This window comes from Sus scrofa, chromosome 1 (genome assembly GCF_000003025.6).
Source record: "Sus scrofa isolate TJ Tabasco breed Duroc chromosome 1, Sscrofa11.1, whole genome shotgun sequence".
NCBI lineage: Eukaryota > Metazoa > Chordata > Mammalia > Artiodactyla > Suidae > Sus > Sus scrofa.
The window spans coordinates 186,476,371-186,498,851 of NC_010443.5; the positions used below are offsets into that span (position 1 = coordinate 186,476,371).

The following is a 22,481-nucleotide window of genomic DNA, read 5'->3' on the forward strand; positions in this document are numbered from 1 at the left end:
GAGCTATCTGAAATATCAAGGAAAGGGAAAGATATTGCTAATTTTCCTCAGGATTAACGTAAACTTTAACATCTGACTCTAGCTTCCTACAAGACAAAGACTGCATTAGTTGTCCCTTATCTTAGAAGAACAGTGCTAGAAATTGGAATTTTCAGTCTTAACCTTGGACCCTTAGCAATATTATTTAACTAATATTTTACAATCCATCTGAAGAATGCTAAATAGGTATTCGTAGAATTAGATTCAGTGATACTAAGTATTTTAAGAGCAAGAGCCCCATAAATACATGATAGTTAACATTTTTAGTCTTTGCATTTTTATTAGGAATAGCTAACAGATTTTATAAACCCCATACTCTAAGTTATTCAATGTATACATAGATAGTGTCATTAAAAAAAAAACAAACTTATCTTAAGGGAAAAAAATATATTTTCACTCTACACATAAAATGAATAACAACACCACAACTGAAAAATTACTTCATAAAGAGGCAGTTAAATTAGTCTGAAATCTATACTATATTAATGTGAATTCAAAGTTAATTGCATTTTTTTCCCAAACAACTTTGACATTTGTATTTACAGATACAAGGCTCAACTCAACTGTCTGTGTCAAATGACATAATCTGGTTATTAGACTTATGATGGGATTTAAACATTTTAATGAAAGGGAAAAAATAAAATGTTCTTTTAAGTTAAGTTTTGCAATTCAAAGGATTTGTTCATTTGGGTCTCCAAGTTCCTTCTTTTCAGCATTAGCGAGACTTGAAGGTAGTTATCTTGGCTTCAAAGGCTTTTGCTTTGGAATCTAACTTTTACTTTGAAACTAACCAAAAAGAAACGAAGTATATCAGAACCATACCTAATCCCCTAGGAGTCAGCATTGCATCAAGTTTATTCAAATTAAATACTTCCTTTTTTTTTTTTTTTTTCTCCTCTACAAGTAGGCATCTGGTAATAAAAGGCAAATCAGCTGGGTTAGGATAACACAGGCAATGTTCTTCCTTCACTAGTTCATTTGGGAAAGTCGTCTTGCTAATTGAGAAAAATTTAATGAATTTTGCTTGTATTAAAGTAAAGGTGATTGCTTCATGGTAACAATGTACTCATTTGAGAAAGTCATTACATTTATGGATTGTGTTTTCATGTAAATACTTTTGCCAAAATGTATTAGCAAGGAATATAATATTATGGTTCATGGTTCATGTAGTATCTGAAAAGAATAATTGTATAACTAATCAGTGAAAACAAAATAAATGTTCCTCTTGGGTTTGTATAATAAAAATGGAATTAAAATTATTCAGGCTCAAAAATGCAAATATAATGCATCTCTACCAGCAGAAAAATAAAATTTTCAAAGCAAAACTTATACGTTAAGGCCAGTGTTTCAAATCCTCTGAAAGTCCTAGTTTGATTCTAGAACTGACCTCATCGAAATTCACTGCACACATTTTATAAAGTAATCAAATAGTTCACTGTTTTAAAAACAATAAAATTATCATTCCTTTTCCTGAACAAGCAAGCTTACTGATATTCAGAACACATCTGGGGGAACATTAATGCTAATCATTGCAGTGGCAGCAACCAAAATAGCAGTTTAATGTATTAAACAGTAATATAAGATTAAATTCACAGTAAACTCAAGAGCAAATAACCAATATCAATTTAAACAGATTAAATCCTGGGAAAGGGCAAAGGTTAGCAATGATCTGAAGAGATAACCAAAGTCTATTGAGAACAACAGGCTTTGTATTAGACAACAGCAACCCCTACCGGAAGCTTGAGGCTGCCGGGACAGGAATTCTTGGAGGCTTTGAGGATGGATGTGGAAGGAGAATGGACTTTGTGAAGATGCTCACACCTCCACCTGGATTGGAGCCGCCATGAAATTCACAAGCATCAGTGCCAGAATCATTTCTTCTCCAGTACTATGTAGTCACAAACCTCGTGTTTATCACCTAGAATGTTTATATTTCTCAACTGTAGGCAAGGAAGAAATTGATTCAGAATGTTTTATCAGTAAATATTTAGAATGCCTTTTTCTTCAAGAAAGCTAAAGTTCTGAGATAAATACTTAACATGAAGGAGCACATCTGCTTAGGCAATGATTTTAATTAGACTTCTTTGGAATTTCCCCACAGTGCTCAAAACTGCTCCTATCCTTAATAGAGAATGTTTCTGAGGGTGCTTTGATCTGACACCCCAACATGCATGGTGGCTATATTTATGCATTTGAATACAGAAATGTAACACACACACAGTGTGTAATCTATTCTTCAAAGTGGAACTGAGAGAAGCCTGGGTAAGAAGGAAAGTCTTCACCATCAAGTTGGTCCTTCCTGTTCAGGTTTATTGCTTTTATTCTGTTATTCCTTGGGTGAATAGTCATCCCTAAAAACCACTTACAAAAAGAAATATGAAAACTTCTGAGAACCAGCAAAAGGCAATAATTTGACAAACAGACTAATCATGCATACAACATCCTTTTTTTAAAGTTAATGTAAAAATGCCCAAGAGTATTTTGAATTTAGCAATTCCAATAAATCAAATATTTCAACCAGGTTACGTAACATAACTAAAGGAAACCTCCGTCGAGCTGACTTGCTAAACATGTTTAAAAGTCACAAGTAGGAGTTCCCGTCGTGGCACAGTGGTTAACGAATCTGACTAGGAACCATGAGGTTGTGGGTTCGGTCCCTGCCCTTGCTCAGTGGGTTAAGGATCCGGCGTTGCTGTGAGCTGTGGTGTAGGTTGCAGACTCGGCTCGGATCCCGCGTTGCTGTGGCTCTGGCGTAGGCCTGTGGCTACAGCTCCAATTAGACCCCTAGCCTGGGAACCTCCATATGCCGGGGGAGCGGCCCAAGAAATAGCAAAAAGACAAAAAAAAAAAAAAAAAAGAAATATGCCAGAGAGAGAAAGTCAAATACTGCATAGTATCACTTATATGTAGAATTAAAAAAAAAAGTAAAAAAAAAAAGTCACAAGTAATAAGTATAGTGATCAGAGAAATGAGTTGAAGAAAAATCAGAAGCCATGATTTTAATAGGTGGGAGCAGAATCATAGAGAGAATGGAAGAAAGAAGCAAACAGAAGAAAACACTAAAACTAGGTTTGGTTTTATAAAAAGCCTAAATTATTGTGGAAAATGATCAAGGAAACAGCTCTCAGCCCACCACCTCCAGCCCCAAATGCTTTCATGACTATCTTGTGAATGCTTTTTCTTTTCCTTTCTTTCTTTCTCTCTCTCTCTCTTTTTTTTTTTTTTTTTTTTTTTTGTCTTTTTAGGGCCACACCTGAAGCATATAGAAGTTCCCAGGCTAGGGGTCAAATTGGAGCTGTAACCACTGGCCTACACCACAGCCACAGCAATGCAGGATCCAAGCCGCATCTGCAACCTACACCACAGCTCACGGCAAAGCTGGATCCTTAACCCACTGAGCTAGACCAGGGATGGAACCTGTGTCCTCATGGATACTAGTCAGATTTGTTTCTGCTGAGCCACGATGGGAACTCCCATGAATGGTTTTTATAAAAACTTACCATGGATGCACATTACCCAACCAAGAGGATCGTATCTCAGAGACCATGTTCATGTTCCCAGCCAGACCAGAGGAGAGGCTGTCTTTCCTTCCTTGGATTTTTTGGAGTGCCTGGAGGAGGCCAGGAACAGCCAAACTGGAAGGTGTTTCATTTAACCCTCCTGGCTGAAATACAGAGCATTCTCATTGCCAATATATACACAATGGAATACTACTCAGCCATAAAAAAGAATGACATAATGCCATTTGCAGCAACAAGAATGGAACTAGAGAATCTCATCCTGAGTGAAATGAGCCAGAAAGACAAAGACAAATACCATATGACATCACTTATAACTGGAATCTAATATCCAGCACAAATGAACATCTCCTCAGAAATGAAAATCAGGGACTTGTGGCTGCCTGATGGGAGGGGGAGGGTGTGGGAGGGATCGGGAGCTTGGGCTTATCAGACACAACTTAGAATAGATTTACAAGGAGATCCTGCTGAATAGCATTGAGAACTTTGTCTAGATACTCATGTTGCAACAGAAGAGAGGGTGGGGGAAAAAATGTAATTGTAATGTATACATGTAAGGATAACCTGACCCCCTTGCTGTACAGTGGGAAAAAAAAAAAAAAACTTCTTAAAAAGTTAATTTCACCATCTCTACTGTGAGTTTAGTTATATGAATTGGCATCTCCAAATCCTGACTGCATAGGTAGATGCAAGTTCTGCAAAGCGTCAGGTTTGAAAGCCATAGAAGAGTAGATGCCAGCTTGTGGGACCCTCTGGCAGCAACTCTCTAGCTGTGCACTTGAATAGGATCTCTACAGGACACCTTTGTAGTATTCGAAGAGGAACACCAATTGCTAAGTTAACAAATAGTTATTGACCACACTAAACTTATGCATGGCTATTAGCGAAAATGATAATTCCTCTTTGTTGAATATGTCAAAAGAGGCTGTAGGTAATTTATGGAGGTATACAAAAAAATGTAGGTAAAATTTTTCCCTTGAAACTTTATTTCCCTTGAAACAAACTGAATACTTGCTTTCCTCCAAAATTCAAACGTTGAAACTCTAGTCCCCATCTTTGGGAGGTGATTAGGTCATGAGGATGGGACTTTAATAAATGGGATCAGTGCCATTATAAGAAGAGCCAAGAGATGGGAGTTCCTGTTGGGGCTCAGCAGTAATGAACTGGACCAGTATACATGAGGATGGGGGTTCAATCCCTGGCCACGCTCAGTGGGTCAAGAATCTGGCATTGCAGCAAGCTGTGGTGTAGGTCGCAGACACGGTTCAGATCCCATATTGCTGTGGCTGTGGTGCAGGCCAAAAGCTGCAGCTCCAATTTGAGCCCTAGCCTGGGAACCTCCATATGCAGCATTTGTGGTTAAAATCAGACGGTGGCTGTCTGCAAACCAAGGAGACACAACCAGCTCTCACCAGACACTGAATCTATTAACACCTTGATCTTAGAAGTCCTAACCTCCAGAATAGTGAGAAATAATAGATATTTGTTGTATAAGCCATCCACTCTACAGTAATTTGTCAGAGCAGCCCAAGTTAAGACAGTGAAAAACAAGAAGTAATTTACCATGATAAGTACAATCCCAATTGGTAAAAACATATAAATGAAAAGACTGAAGAACTACACATCACAACAGCCAGGGGAGTTCCCATTGTGGCTCAGTGGTAATGAACATGACTAGTATCCATGAGCACTTGGGTTTGATCTCAGGCTAAGCTCAGTAGGTTAAGCATCCAGCCTTGCCCTGAGCTGTGGTGTAGGTTGCAGACATGGCTTGGATCCCGAGTTGCTGTGGCTATGGCACAGGCCAGCAGCTGCAGCTCCAATTTGACCCCTAGCAAGGGAACTTCCATAAGCCAAGTGCGCCTCCCCGAACGCCCCACCAAAAAAAAAATAAATAAATAAAACAGCCAGTATCAGATGCCTTTTTATTTATTTATTTATTTTTTGTCTTTTTTGTCTCTTTTGTCTTTTTGTTGTTGTTGTTGTTGCTATTTCTTGGGCCACTCCCGCGGCATATGGAGGTTCCCAGGCTAGGGGTTGAATCGGAGCTGTGGAGCTGTAGCCACCGGCCTACGCCAGAGCCACAGCAACGCGGGATCCGAGCCGCGTCTGCAACCTACACCACAGCTCACAGCAACGCCGGATCCTTAACCCACTGAGCAAGGGCAGGGACCGAACCCGCAACCTCATGATTCCTAGTCGGATTCGTTAACCACTGCGCCACGACGGGAACTCCCTTTTTTTTTTATTTTTTATGTATTTGTATTTTTTTCTACAGCAAACATATATTTCATAGTTGAGAAGTTTTCACTCACTGCTAATTCGCAAAAGGAAACTTCAATATTATTATTCAAGTCTTCAGCATCTTCTTTAGATTTCATTATTTCAAAGCAATGTAGTTCTTATAAAGGTTATATTGAAATTTTAGATGAAATAAGGATAGACTGTCCTGAAGACCTAATTTGTCATTTGCTTGCTCATATTTGGTCCCTCATTAAAAACAAAACCAACAGAGCAGCATCAGTCCAATTCTGCTTCATTACCATAGCAACATAATAATGACAAAAGCACACAGCTCCTTCTCTCCCTCTTACATATGTGCCTGTTACTGTTTCTCCTCCACCTACTTTCATTCGTTGCCATTTTCTTCCATCTTTTTTTCTTCATCTTTTTTCCTATTTTGGCTTCCTTCCTCCCCAAAAAATTTATGTGGCAAAGAGTGTGTGTAGCTAATAAAAAAGCCCTAAACTCTAAATGTCAATTTGTTTGCTCTGAGGGATCCACTTGGTCACCATAAGTTAAAAACAGCTGTATTTTTCCTGGGAACCTTGTCTAATTCATACTTCTGAATACAAATACTTTCAATATCCACACTTTATTCAAATGAGCCCTTAGAAAGAAGGAGAGAATGCAGACTGGGGGAGCCACTAGCAGTACCTTGGTTTAGTTGGATTTTGTTTCATTCCCCTTCTCCCAACACTCCCCCATAAAAATACATGATAAATTCACTATTGATTTTGGCAGTTGAGAAGAGATGGGACTGAAACAGGAGCCAACGCAGACAATCATTTTTTTAAAATTCAAAATGTTTACTTCTTTTTTTCATTTATAATAATTTTTATTTTTTCCATTATAGCTGGTTTACAGTGTTCTGCCATTTTTTTTCTGTACAATATGATGACCCAGTTACACATACATGTATACATTCTTTTTTCTCACATTATCATGCTCCATCATAAGTGACTAGACATAGTTTCCAGAGCTATACAGCAGGACCTGATTGCTTATCCATTCCAAAGGCAATAGTTTGCATCTATTAACCTCAAACTCCCAGTCCAGCCTACTCCCTCCCTAGACAAAGATTTCAATTGCACTTAAAATAGAATCAGGGATGTGGACCCTGTGGTACTCCATAGAGAGGGTATACAGGTGACCTTGCCTACCAAGTTTACACTGGGCCTCCCTTCTCCTACAGCCCTTTTTCCTTTCCATGAATTCTGACTTCTCTCAGTGTCTGCACTCCTCCTGGAAGCCATATCCTTCAGGATGGGATAGCTCCAGGTCCAAGCCTAGATGGTGAGTCTAGATTGATTTTAGTTATTTATTTATTTTTTTTTAGGGCCGCACCTGTGGCATATGGAGGTTTCCAGGCTGGGTGTCCAATCAGAGCTACAGGTGCCGGCCTACACCATAGCCATAGCAACGCAGGATCCGAGCCTCATCTGTGACCTACACCACAGCTCATGGCAACACCAGATCCTTAACCCACTGAGAAAAGCCAGGGATCAAAACCAAAAATCTCATAGTTACTAGTCAGATTTGCTTCCGTGCCACAACGGGAAATCCGATGTAAGTTAATTATGATAGCATAACTCTTTTTTTTTGGGGGGGGGGGCTTTTTTTGCTATTTCTTGGGCCGTTCCCGCGGCATATGGAGGTTCCCAGGCTAGGGGTCGAATCGGAGCTGTAGCCACTGGCCTAAGCCAGAGCCACAGCAACGCGGGATCCGAGCCGCGTCTGCAACCTACACCACAGCTCACGGCAACGCCGGATCATTAACCCACTGATCAAGGGCAGGGACTGAATCCACAACCTCATGGTTCCTAGTCAGATTCGTTAACCACTGCCTCACGACGGGAACTCTAACCACTGCGCCACGACGGGAACTCCATGATAGCATCATTCTTTTGCCAAGACTGCCCTAACAAGCCACTGATGAAAGAAATCAAAGATGACACAAATAGATGGAAAGATATACCATGCTCGTGGATTGGAAGAGTTAATATTATCAAAATGACTATACTACCCAAGGCAATCTACAGATTCAATGCAATCCCTATCAAATTACCAAGGACATTTTTCACAGAACTAGAACAAAGTATTTTAAAGTTTGTTTGGAGGCGCAAAAAAACCAGAATAGCCAAAGACATCCTTAAAAAGAAAAATGGAGCTGGAGGAATCAGGCTCCCTGACTTTAGACTATACTACAAAGCTACAGTCATCAAAACCATGTGGTATTGGCACAAAGACAGAAATATAGATCAGTGGAACAGGATAGAAAGCCCAGAATGAAACCCACACACCTACAGCCAACTCATCTATGACAAAGGAGGCGAGACTATACAATGGAGATAGGACAGCTTGTTCAATAAGTGGTGCTGGGAAAACTGGACAGCCACATGTAAAAGAATGAAATTAGAACACTCCCTTACACCATACAGAAAAATAAACTCAAAATGGATTAAAGACCTAGATATAAAACAAGAGACTATAAAACTCTTAGAGGAAAACATAGGCCAAACACTTTCCAACATAAACCACAGCAACATCTTCTCAGATCCACCTATCAGAGTATTGACAATAAAAAGAAAAATAAACAAATGGGACCTACTCAAACTTAAAAGTTTCTGCACAGCAAAGGAAACCCTAAACAACACAAAAAGACAACCCATAAAATGGGAGGAAATCTTTGCAAATGAATCGACTGACAAGGGATTCATCTCCAAAATTTATAAACACTTTCTGCAGCTCCATACCAAAAAAACAAACAACTCCATCCAAAAATGGGCAGAAGATCTAAACAGACAAGTCTCCAAAGAAGACATACAGATGGCCGAGAAACACATGAAAAGATGTTCAACATAACTCATTATTAGAGAAATGCACATCAAAACCACGATGAGGTAACACCTTACACCAGCCAGAACGATCATCATCCAAAAGTCTACAAACAATAAGTGCTGGAGAAGGTGTGGAGAAAAAGGAACCCTAGTACATTGTTGGTGGGATTGTAAATTGGTGTAACCACTGTAGAAAGCAGTATGGAGATTCCTCAGAAACCTAAACATAGAACTACTATTTGATCCAGCAATCCCACTCCTGGGCATCTATCCAGAGAAAACCACGACTTGCAAAGACACATGTACTCCAATGTTCATTGCAGTACTATTTTCAATAGCCAAGATATGGAAACAACCTAAATGTCCATCGACAGAGGATTGGATCCAGAAGATGTGGTACATATATACACAATGGAATATTACTCAGCCATCAAAAAGAATGAAATACCAGCATTTTTTGCAACATGGATGGACCTAGAAACTATCATGCTAAGTGAAGTCAGCCATACAATGAGACACCAACATCAAATGCTTTCACTGACATGTGGAATCTGAAAAAAGGACAGAATGAACTTCTTTGCAGAACAGATGCTGACTCACAGACAATGAAAAACTCCGGAGGAGACAGTTTGGGGTGTGGGGGGATGTGCTTGGGCTGTGGGATGGAAATCCTGTGAAATCAGATTGTTATGATCATTATACAACTACAGATGTGATAAATTCATTTGAGTAATAAAAAAAAAAAAAAAAAAAAAAAAAAAAAAAAAAAAGACTGCCCTAGGCATGGGCAAGCCATGTTCTCCTGGCCAATAAAACCTAAGAGGAAGTCTGCTGGTGGCTTCAGAGAGAGGTTCCTGAGAGATACTAGAATTGGGCAGTGAGTGCTCCACTTAGCCCATAGTAGTAGAAGGCTTAGTTGGCACATGGATATGCAAAATTTAATTTCTCAGCCCTCTTTTGTTGCCCATTGTGGCCTGATGAGTTCTGACCAATAGAATAAAAGCAAAAGTGTGGTGTGGCACTTCCTAGAAATCTTTCTTTCTAGACAACTGGCAAGTGCCCTTTACCTACTCTTCCTTCTCTCCTTTATTTTGCTACGTGAAATGTGGATGTGGTAGGTGGAAGTGAAACAATCTCTTGGGACCATGGATAACTTTGGCAATTGAGACCATGTATGGTAGAACAAAAAATAAGCTGAACTTATACCACTGTTATTTTGATTACTGGGGTATTTTGGGGGGGGTATCATTTACAATCAAACCAAATATTAGCTATTTCAAAGAAAGAGAAGGCCTATATTCAGCCTCAAGATGTTATTGTGCCTAGACGTAATGTCTAGAACTACTGCAGCCATTCTGCAACCATGAGGGAAAGCAGGCTGAAACCAAAGCCAAACATAAGGATGGCAGGTGATAAGATAGAGTTACGGAGTCAACTAACCCCACAATTACCTTCTGGTGGATTTTTCATTGCGTGAAAAAATATATTTCATTATTATTTAAGCCACTGAGTTGGTAATTTCCATTTCTTAAAGCTGAAAGCAATATAGCTAATACAAAGTTTAATAGTTTCTAGCGGTTGTAAACTAAATGCTCCTTCAGAAAAAACTTAGGTAACAAAAGATTTAGAAGTATTAAATATGAAGGGCTGAGGAAGTTGTGTTATAAAACATTTAGAAAATGAGAGGGAAAAAAACATAGCCTCACCAGTCCAAAATAACCAAGATGAGAATTTTGACTGTCAAGACTCTTTTTTTAGAAGTATTATATAAAATAACATATATTTTTACATATATGTAATCACACTATATGTTTCTCTCTCTCACTGAAATCAAAAACTCTAAACAAAGGATAAGAAGCAACTACTTGGGGACTCTGAAAGATAAAAAGAGAACAAGGCAGTTTAAGGAAGGAACTCAAAATATGAAGAAAAACCAGTATGGTGGTGGTAATTTTTCTGATGTTTTTTCTTTTTTTTTTTTTTTTTTTTTTTGGCGGAGTGTGTGTGTTTCATTTTATGGTTTTGGGATTTTTTTGTTTCTGTTTTGTTCAGCTTTTACTGGAGAGAGGGCAAATCATTGAATAAACGCAGACAGTAAAAACTTTTTGACCAGAGAACTAGGAAGAGGAATCATGGCAAGCTGAAGAGTGGGGGTGGGGGGAGTCCCTATTTTTCTATTTTTAATTTTCTTTCTCTCAGTCCTAACTGGAGGCTGGTTGTAGATCTTTCACTTGACCCTGCTGTGAACTAGTGTTCACTCTGTCTCTGTCCTTTCTTTAGCTCAGGAATGAGCAATATTTTCTGCAGGATGGTCATCTTGGAAAAAAATAAAATTTGAAAGCCATATGAAAACATTTTGTTTTAGATAAAAAAAAAAATATATATATATATATATATATATGAGTATCTGCAGTGGCACAGAGTAACAAACCCAACTATTATCCATGAGCACGAGGGTTTGATCCCTGGCCTTGTTCAGTGGGTTAAGGATCTAGCATTGCTAGGGCTGTGGTGTAGGCCTGCTATAGCTCTGATCGGCTCCTAGCCTGGGAACTTCCATACACCTCAGGTACAGCTCTAAAAATAATAAATAAAATAAAATAAAATAATAAATAAAGTAAAATAATATATCTAAAACCAAGCATAGGAATTAAATTTTTTTTTTTGCTTTTCACTATAGGATTTCTCTTTCTTCCTTTGTTTTTTTTCCCTCTTTCTTTCCTTCCTTCCTCCCACCCTCTCACTTTCTCTCCCTTCCTTCTCTTTTTTGTTTTGCATGAAGTTCAGAAACTGCATAGCTAGTGTACACAAACACCTTGGTAATAGTTTCTTTTTTGAGCAAATGTTGTGGTTATATTGTTTTGGTACCTTTTTGCTTTTTCTCTCTCCTTGACTTACCTTTTAATCTACTTAGTTCCAAATATTAGATGCTTCATTAGGCCCCTTCACTGTGCTCCTTAAAACAAGAGAAATTTCTTTCCCATTTTAAATAAAACAGCAACATCCTAACACCCACAGACTGAAACCACAGACTTTATTAGTCATCTTTCTCTGTTGGTAGCAACTACAACAAAGATTCCCATTTTAGTTACACCCCATATTCAGGGTATTTGGCCTCATAATCAGCAAGAAAATTCAACCCACTGTTTTCTCCTGTCCCCCAGGAATGGATAGAAACTCTTGGTTGTTCAACATAGGAGGCAGGAACAAGGCCGCTGAACTTGACCATCCCTGGGCTGTTTCCTTCCACTTCATGAACTAAAGGATTCCCGAAACAAGGCACCAGGCCACAGTTAATCATGATGGCTTCACTCTCACTGCTAATGGGCAAAGAATGCGAAGACAAATAGAAACAGAAAACACACTGGATAAGGAGATAGGATGCCAGTGTCATCTCTGCAACAAAATGTTCGTCAATCGCAAGAGATGCTCTAAATATTGAGAAGGGCAGGCTACTCCTTGGTGTGATCATCCCTTTCCTAGTGGAATGGATTTCCTAATGATCACAGCTCAGAAGAGCTATTAGTCTGTTTTTTTAAGTGACAGCCATTGGGTGCTTTTCTTTAATCCTAAGTGATGCTTATTTTAAAGTCATACATGAAGGCTGAAAATAAACTTTTTTTTTCTTTTCCTTTTTAGGGCAGCACCTTTTTAGGGCATATGGAGGTCAGGTTCCCAGGTGAGGGATCAAATCAGACGAATCAGAGCTACAGCTGCCCGCCACAGCTACAGCCACAGCAATGCAGGATCCAAGCCTCGTCTTCGACCTACACCATAGCTCATGGCAATGGTGGATCCTAAAGCCACTGAGTGAGGCCAGGAAATTGAAGCTACAACCTCATGGTTCCTAGTTGGATTTGTTTCCACTGCACCATGATGGGAACTCCTGAAAATAAACTTTTAAATATCTTATATGTTTTGAAGTATATATATGTTTGGCTTTTGTAAGTTTGGGGTTTATGTTCTTTTTAAAATATTAATTTTATCTATAACAGGGATAAGGAGAATTCAGACAACCCTGATAAGTAAATAAGTCATGCTGCTTCTCATTTTATTACGTGTAAAGCAAGTATCTGTCAAAAGTGCAAAACATTTTTGTAAACACCAGGTACAATTTTTTAAAATGCAGTTATTTCAGAAGGTATCTCTCTGAACAATTCTTAAACTGGGTATGCATAATACAGGCATGTATATGCATATATCTGAACTATTTATAAACTTCAAACAAAGCAAACTGAAGAGTATCAAAGTTTTTTTTTTTTAATTATCTTTGGCCTGATACAGTTTAAAAGGTAAGAGCTTTTTGCTCTAATATCAATGTAACAGAAAGATGATAAAATGTTCACAAATGAATAAAAATAAAGGAGAATTCCAGGCATGAGTAAAAATGGAAAAAGAATGGAAATAGTTAGAAACCTTTACCAATGCATTCATGCTGACAGCTCCATCCTAAAGTGGTTGAAATGTTTGTTATGATCAAGAAATTATGAATCAATGAAAAGCCAGATAGGTACATAGAAAGAACTTAGCTGCACCACACTAAGAAGACAGAACATAGGGTCCTCTGGTGAGGAGCAGTGTGCAGGGCGGAAGGGCAGGAAGCCCAGGGGAGTCTGCTCTCAGCAAGGCTGGGTTGTCACCTACAGAAACATCATCTCCCTTATTACCCCACCATGCTTTTCTGCCATACATCAAACACCAGATGGATAGCCAGCTGTCAGAAAATACCGTCTGCTTGCCTCCTAAATGGGAATGTAGTGTGTGGAAGGAACCGTTTTAGAATTTTGTACTTTCATGTGAGAAGTGCTTATAAGGCAGTAGGACCTTGGGGTAGGGGTTACGGGTTGCAAAAATGTCCAGAAACATCAAACATTATGCCCTCTACAGAAAGGTAGGCTCCAGCTTTAGCCGCTGATTCTTTTGGCTCAAGCTGAGGCAAGCAGTACACAAAGAACAGACAGAAGCCTGCAAATGACTGGCAGTCACCATGGGGTACGACAAATGAGTGAAGGCTAACTCCTAACTCAGGACATTGTGCTTTCTCTGTGGAAGAGTGGCTGCACTTGCGTCAAGTTTAAGCTTGCCCACATCTCCTCCTCTGGACTTTTGGAAAACTCCACAGCAAAAAGAGAGGACTCTGGTTGAAGGTCCTTGTTTCTGTATACACTTGAATGCTTATTCATATGGAGATTTTATTCCTCAAGCTTCACTGATTTTAAGCTTTTTTTTTTTTTTTAATGAAGTATAAAATGAGGCATGACACAACTGTTTAAAATAATTTCTTCTTCAATAACCAAACCCAAGTGCAGTCTCCATTTTCTGGAGGCACATGGAATTAGTCACATGCCTCTGATATTAGCACTTATGTCTCCCACATAACCCTTTGACAACCCAAACTAATCACCCTTCCTTTTTTTTTTTTTAATCACTCTTTCAATTATCCATTTACTGTTTACTGTAATACTAATCCTCCTGGACCATTCTTTTGAGTGTCTTCTGCCAGCTGTCATGGTATATCAACTTTATAAAAATATCATTGTTTTCTTCCATAAGAAGTAAAAAGAAAAAGCATTTTCTTTCATCTAATACCATGGATATCAAGCATAATAAGATATTTATGGATCTTAAGAACTGTCTGCCCATTGGACTCATTTCTCCAATGAACATTTCTTAAATGTGTATAAAGCACCCTATTATATGAGAATCAGTTACCCATTACTCTTCCTATTTTATAGAAAAGGAAGTAAAGGTCAACTGCGTGATTTCTGCAGATCCCTACCATGCAGTGCAAAGTTGAGAAATTCCAGGAATGCCACCATAAAATAATGTAACTGCTATTATACTGTCATTTATTAGTTCAGGAGCAGTAGGAAGAAATCTGCATATTTCCAGCCTTTAGGGAATGGAAAATTGTGGAAAGAAACAACATTTCTTTCACTGCTTCTTTTGGATGTTCTCCTATGTCAATCATAGGATAAGAATGCTGACTGCTGCTCACAGCTCCAGTGTGATCCTGGGCATCTCTAAGACCAGCGCTCCCTGAGCAGGAGATGTCTAGGGGTGGGTAAAGTTCTCAGCATGCTGAGAAAGCAGACACAAAGAGAACTGGTCTGTCATGGTAGGCTTTCTTTCCTATTTGTAGTTATATGGTTGGAAGAGCCTCTGTCGGGTCAAGTATCTGTTCACTCTGCACAAGAACATGGCTATTTTTATGTTCACCAAACACTCCTTCAAAAGTCGACCTTCAAATATCCTCGAAGGTAGAAAGGCAAACAAATGTGTTATTGTTCGCTCAGATGACACAGGGAACCTCCCAATGTTTGCTCCAATCTGCTAATACCCTGTAGCAGGTGGAAACAGTCAAAAGAATTCCCGCAAGAAACATTTTCTCATTTGAACAAGATGGAAATGGCACTGCATTAAGTTCAAATAACATCTGTGACTGCAGCATATAAAGACATTTAGAAGTTTACAATACTGTGACAGCTACCCTTGCAACTATTACTGTCTCTTAAAATCTACCCTTATAGCCCATTTCCACAATTTGTTAAGAAAATACAGTGTGAAAGGGCCAATAATATAGCTATTTTGTAGCAGATCTAGTAATCCACATACGTTTTAGCAATTCATTCACAGAGTCCAATTTAAAAAGATAAAACACATAAAAATGACACTGTGATTGTTTTTTTGTGGTCAATCACATAATTCCTCATATGGATTATGATAGTCATCATGAGACATGCAAGAGGCACCAATGGCAGTGAAAGCAAAAGGCTCTAGGAGATACAGATCAATCATTTGCCATAAATAATCTCCATGGAAATCCATAATTGGATATTCCTACATAATATGACATAAAGAATCAAGCAGTAGATAATCTGGCTTCTGAGTACAACTAAACAACTGAACATACAGACAATGCACAAATCTCGAAGAACAGTATCTATAGTACTAGTATCTATAGTATCTATAGTACTAGTGAGATTGTAAGTTCTTACAACTTGGATAGTCACACCAGCCAATAAACTCAATACAGATGTTCTAAGATTTTATAAACCAATAATATTGGAGAAGTAACAGATACCACTGCCTTGGGAAAAACATCACAAAAATAAATGAGGTGAGTTTTGGCAGAGGAAAAGTTAAATGAAGAAGCATAAAAATAAGAAAAGTTATCATTTTGGTAAGTCTGGTTTTATGTAGACTAGTGAGTCATTTTAATAACAATTCAGCAGATAGTATCTTAAGGGTATTTCTATGCTAACAACAAATACTTAGTACATACATACTGTTATGCATTTATAGCTGTTTCAACCAAGGAGTGGTTGTAATAAAAACATGAAAGTACAGAATATAGTATTTCTGGTGTCATAAAAGAAATCTGACAAAATAGATTAAAGGCTTTACCATATAACAAACACAACTGATTTTAAACTTGATTCATTATTAAATCTTTATTATCTCTGCTACATGTTATGTTTTGAGTTTTGTGAGCTGTGGTGTAGGTCACAGACATGGCTTGGATCCAGCATTGCTGTGGCTGTGGCATAGGCCGGCAGCTGTAGCTCTGATTTGACCCCTAGCCTGGGAACCTCCACATGTCATGGGTGTAACCCTAAAAAGAAAAAAAAAAAATTCAGTTAACCAATTAAATAAACCCAACTGCTTTGGTTTACTTGATAGAGATATAGTTTTGACCTTGTTTTGTTTTCATGGTCAACCTTAATATCATATTTTTACTTCCTTCAGGCCCCATGATTTCTTTACCTTGCCATTTTATCAAGAAATTAACCCTGACACCTATGGTCAATTAATCTTTGACAAGGGAGGCAAGAACATAAAATGGGAAAAAGAAAGTCTATTCAGCAAGCATTGCTGGGAAACCTGGACAGCTGCATGCAAAGCAATGAAACTAGAACACACCCTCACACCATGCACAAAAATAAACTCCAAATGGCTGAAAGACTTAAATATACAACAGGACACCATCAAACTCCTAGAAGAAAACATAGGCAAAACACTCTCTGACATCAACATCATGAATATTTTCTCAGGTCAGTCTCCCAAAGCAATAGAAATTAGAGCAAAAATAAACCCATGGGACCTCATCAAACTGAAAAGCTTTTGCACAGCAAAGGAAACCCAAAAGAAAACAAAAAGACAACTTACAGAATGGGAGAAAATAGTTTCAAATGATGCAACTGACAAGGGCTTAATCTCTAGAATATATAAACAACTTATACAACTCAACAGCAAAAAAACCAATCAATCAATGGAAAAATGGGCAAAAGACCTGAATAGACATTTCTCCAAAGAAGATATACAGATGGCCAACAAACACATGAAAAAATGCTCAACATCGCTGATTATAAGAGAAATGCAAATCAAAACTACCATGAGATACCACCTCACACCAGTCAGAATGGCCATCATTAATAAATCCACAAATAACAAGTGCTGGAGGGGCTGTGGAGAAAAGGGAACCCTCCTGCCCTGCTGGTGGGAATGTAAACTGGTACAGCCACTATGGAGAACAGTTTGGAGATACCTTAGAAATCTATACATAGAACTTCCATATGACCCTGCAATCCCACTCTTGGGCATCTATCCGGACAAAGCTCTACTTAAAAGAGACACATGCACCCGCATGTTCATTGCAGCACTATTCACAATAGCCAGGACATGGAAACAATCCAAATGTCCATCGACAGAGGATTGGATTCGGAAGATGTGGTATATATACACGATGGAATACTACTCAGCCATTAAAAAGGATGACATCATGCCATTTGCAGCAACATGGATGGAACTAGAGAATCTCATCCTGAGTGAAATGAGCCAGAAAGACAAAGACAAATACCATATGACATCACTTATAACTGGAATCTAATATCCAGCACAAATGAACATCTCCTCAGAAAAGAAAATCAATCATGTACTTGGAGAAGAGACTTGTGGTTGCCTGATGGGAGGGGGAGGGAGTGGGAGGGATCGGGAGCTTGGGCTTATCAGTCACAACGTAGAATAGATTTACAAGGAGATCCCGCTGAATAGCATTGAGAACTATGTCTAGATACTCATGTTGCAACAGAAGAAATGGTGGGGGAAAAACTGTAATTGTAATGTATACATGTAAGGATAACCTGACCCCCTTGCTGTACAGTGGGAAAATAAAATTTAAAAAAAAAAAAAAAAAAAAAAAAAAAAAACTGGGACAAAAAAAAAAAAAAAAAGAAATTAAAAGTCTAAGAAGATTCTTATATTAATATATCTTAAATTTATTACTTTGACTCCTAAGTTCTCATTTTATAATTTATGAAAATACAGAAACTATTACCAAAATATACAATTTCAACATATTTACACATGTTTTACTTCCAGGTAAGAAGTGAAATAGTATTGCTGAGAAAATTGTTAGAAATATGAACTATATCTCAGTTGTGATCACCTTAAAATCCATATCCTTTTATTTGAATAAATAGCAGCAAAATTCATTAAGATAGAACAGTAGCAATTCAGGATACATTATAATCCAATCATGAATTTGTCAGATCATTTGGACAGATTGTTTCAACTATTTCCATCTCTTACATGGAAATCAATGAAGTTAGAACATATCCTCACATTATACACAAAAATAAACTCAAAATGGCTTAAAGACTTAAATATAAGACATGGTGCCATAAATTTCTAGAAAAGAACATAGGCAAAACATTCTCTGATGTAAATCGTACTGACATTTTCTTAGGTCAGTCTCCCAAGGCGATAGAAATAAGAGCAAAAATAAACAAATGGGACCTAATCAAAACTATAAGTTTTTGCACAGCAAAGGAAACCATTAAAAAACAAAAAGACAACCTATGGACTAGGAGAAAATATTCACAAATGAGGAATCCGACAAGGGCTTAATTTCCAAAATATACATACAGCTCATAAGACTCAATAATGAAAAAAAAAAAAACAATCAAAAAATAGGCAGAAGACCTAAATAGATATTTCTCCAAAGAAGATATTCAGATGGCCAATAGGCACATGAAAAAATGCTTATCATTGCTAATTATTACAGAACTACAAATCAAAACTACAATGAGCTACCACCTCACACTGGTCAGAATGGCCATAATTGAAAAGTCCACAAATAATAAATGCCAGAGAAGGGATGGAGAAAAGGGAATCCTCTTACACTGTTTGTGGGACTGTAAATTGGTGTAGCCATTATGGAAAACAGTATGGAGTTTCCTTAAAAAACTGAAAATAGAGTTGCCAATATGATCTAGTGATTCCACTCCTGAGCATATACCCAGACAAAACTGTAATTTGAAAAGAAACACACACCCTTATGTCCATAGCAGCACTATTTACAATAGCCAAGACATGGAAATAACCTAAAAGTCACTGACAGATGAACAGATAAAGAAGATGTGGTACACACACACACACACACACACACACATATGTGGAATGAAATATTACTCAGCTATAAAAAATGAAATAATGTCATTTGTAGCAACATGGATGGACATAGAGATTTTCATACCAAGTGAAATAAGTCATAAAGAGAAAGATAAATACCATATGATATCACTTAACATGTAGAATCTAAAATGTGATACAAATGAACTTACCTATGAAACAGAAACAGACTCACAGATAAAAAACAGACTTGTGGTTGCCAAGGGAGAGAGGGATTTGGGAGAGAAGGATTAAGCATTTGGGATTAGCAGATGCAAACTATTATATTTAGGATGGATAAACAACAAGCACAGGGAACAATATTTGATATCTTGCAATAAACCATAATGGAAAAGAATATGAAAAAAATATATATATGTATAACAATCACTTTGCTGTGCAGCAGAAATTAACACAATGTAAGTCAACTATACTTAAATAAAATTAAAAACAAAAATGACAAAAAACCCCAAACCCCAATTTCCATTTCTGCCTCTTGTAAGTATAAGCATAATCATCCTTGCTGGATGCTATGACTTTAGAAAAACATGTTTTGGGGAAAACTTTCCAGATCTTTAAGTTTCTAATATAAGAGAGGAAAGATACTGTTTACAAAAGTAATATCTGTCAAGAGGCAAATTTTTATCTCATATATTTGAAACCATGTCCCCATCCGTATATGGGTAGCGTTCCATCCAACTTCAGAGGAACACAGTACTTCATGAAACAAAATCCAGAATAGGCTATTTAAAAATAAAAGTTAAAGAGCCCGAGGAATAAAGCAGATGAGCAGATTTAATTGTCCACATCCTGAGGATTCCTTTCATTCATTCCGCATGGTGTCTAAATCATGCCAATGCTATAGATTACTCTGCTGATCTTGTTTTGAATTTCCCAAGTGAAGAGCATACCCAGGAGGTAAGATTCAATTTAGAACTAGGTTCAGCGAGAGCCATGGACGTGACTGGTCATGTTGGAACAGTGGCCTCTTCCGCCTACATAAGGAGCTGCCCAGCTGTCCCTATAGCACCCAGTGATCCCAGGGATAATGTTTCCGTGGCTATCATCTACCACCTCTCTGTGCCTGTCTCTGAGTAAAAGAGTGCTTGCAAAACCATATAATTATCTTTCATGGCTTTAACATCTAAAAATGTGATCACTAAATAAAAGAGCCATTTCCCTGTTTTCATAATTTTTTTCAATTGTATTATTTCTAATTTTTTTTCACTTTACGTATCACTACACTAGCCTTCACAGTGCACATCCTGTTTACAATAAAATTTGTCTAAATCTGCCTTAAACCTCAGGTAACAAGATCACCTGTCTGTAACTAGCCATTCCTTTCTTTTTTGAATGTTCTTAAGACAAACCCCCATGATGATACACAGCTGGCTAAAAGTACAACTTCGGGTGATCATACCACAGATAGAAACCACTAAGAAATACCAGAGGTTAAAAGGAAAGTCTTCCTTTCAGATCCAGTAAGGTAGGAACTGCCTTATAGCAAGTAGCACAGAACTAGCAGGTGTTAAACCTCTGGTCATTTATAGATGTATTGCAAATCATTGACCTTGAGGAGCCCATCAAATTTACCAGAGTAGGGAGATAGGATTAAGATGGCAGAATAGAAGGACTGCAGCTCAACTTCTCTCATCAAAACAACAAAATTTACAACTAAATACTGAGCAATCTTCTGAAATAAGAGTTTTAACTAAGGAACAACCCCCCTTTGGCTAAAAAGGCAGTTGCAAGCCTTTTCAGCTATGCTCTCCACTCTACCACACTTCTTGTAATAATATAGCAACTATGTACCCTATGCCCCAGTCAGCAGCCGTGCTAATCGGGTTCCCAGCATTGCTTATCAGTTTCGCTTCTGTAACCTTGCTTGCTGTTTCTTAGGGAGGAACACTGTCTGCTCGGGTGGAAGGGGGAGGTCCGGGATGCAGACATGGGAAAATCAAGACCTTGTAATATATAAAAGTTGCTAAGAACAAAGACCTGGTGCTCAGACTCTGGAGGTGACTCCTCTGAGCCCTCACCAGAGCTGAATAAACCTTGCTTTTCCATATCTCCGAATGCAGTTTGTCTTCTGCTGCTGCCATGGTTACTGCGGTGTCCGCAACACTTCAACCAAATGGACTGGAAACCTTAAAAAAGATACCCTACTCCAGAAGACAAAAGGAGGCCACATCAAGAGGTAGGAGGGGCGATTGTGTGATATAAGCAACCCCATACCTCCCGGATGGGAAGACCCACAGACTGGAAAGTAACTTTCACAGAGACTCACCTACAGAAGTGAGAGTTCTGAGTGCCACATCAAACTCCCACGTGTGGGGATCTGGCACTGGGAGAAAGAGCCCCCGGAGCATCTGGCATTGAAGGCCAGTGGGGCTTGTGCACAGGAGCTCCACAGGACTGGGGGAAATGGAGACTGCATTCTTAAAAGGCACACACAGACTTTCATGTGCACTGGGTCTCAGGGCAAAGCAAAGTCTCCGTAGGACTCTGGGTCAAACCTGACTGCAGTTCTTGGAGGACATCCTGGGGAAACAGGGGTGAATGTGGCTTGTTGTGAGGGAAGGACATTGGAGGCAAAGCTCTTGGGAATATTCATCAGTGTGCTTTTCTCTGGAGGTGGCCATTTTGGGAAAATCTGGCCCCATCCATCAGTGCTGAGAAACCACAGGGCAAATATCAATCCAGGTGAGACCACAACCCACCCATCAGTAAACAGGTTGCCTAAAGACTCCCCTGGCACACAGCTGCCTCTAATCTCACCCAGCAACAAAGCCCCACCCACCAGAGGGCAAGGAATCACCTCCACCTACTAGTGGGCAGGCATCAGTCCCTCCCATCAGGAAGCCTACACCAAGCCCCCATACCAACTTCAGCCAGAAGGGGAGAGACACCAGAAGTAAGAGAGGCTACAACTCTATTATCTGTAAAAAGGTCACCACACCAAAAACCTATAAAAATGAAAAGACAGAGGACTATAATTCAGATGAGGGAGAAAGGAAAAACCCCAGAAAATCAGCTAAGTGATGAGGAGATTCTCAGCCTCCAGGAAAAAGACTTTTGATTGTTGATGCTGAAGATGATGTAAGACATTGGAAATAAACTGGAGGCAAAGATGGATAACTTAACAGGAAACACTGAGCAAAGGGATACAAGATATAAAACTTAAACAAGAAGAGATGTAAAATACAATAACTGAAATAAAAAATTCATTAGAAGAAGCCAACAGCAGAATACAGGAGGCAGAAGAACGAATAAGTGAGGTGGAGGACAGATTAGAAATTACAGATGTGGAACAGAAAAGAGAAAAAAGATTGAAAACAAAAGAAGAGAGCCT

The 22,481-nt window shown here is 38.5% G+C and overlaps 1 long non-coding RNA gene across 2 annotated transcripts in view; it reads right to left on the reverse strand.

The window, feature by feature from the left end:
* LOC110262249 overlaps positions 1-22,481 on the reverse strand; it is a 93,258-nt gene that overhangs the window by 39,599 nt on the left and 31,178 nt on the right. Inside the window, exon 3 of one of the 2 annotated variants that reach the window (XR_002347082.1) lies at positions 1,773-1,979. The exons of the other annotated variant lie outside the window; for it this stretch is intronic. This is a non-coding gene — a long non-coding RNA (uncharacterized LOC110262249). The remainder of the gene's footprint in view (positions 1-1,772; positions 1,980-22,481) is intronic. 2 annotated transcript variants of the gene reach the window in all.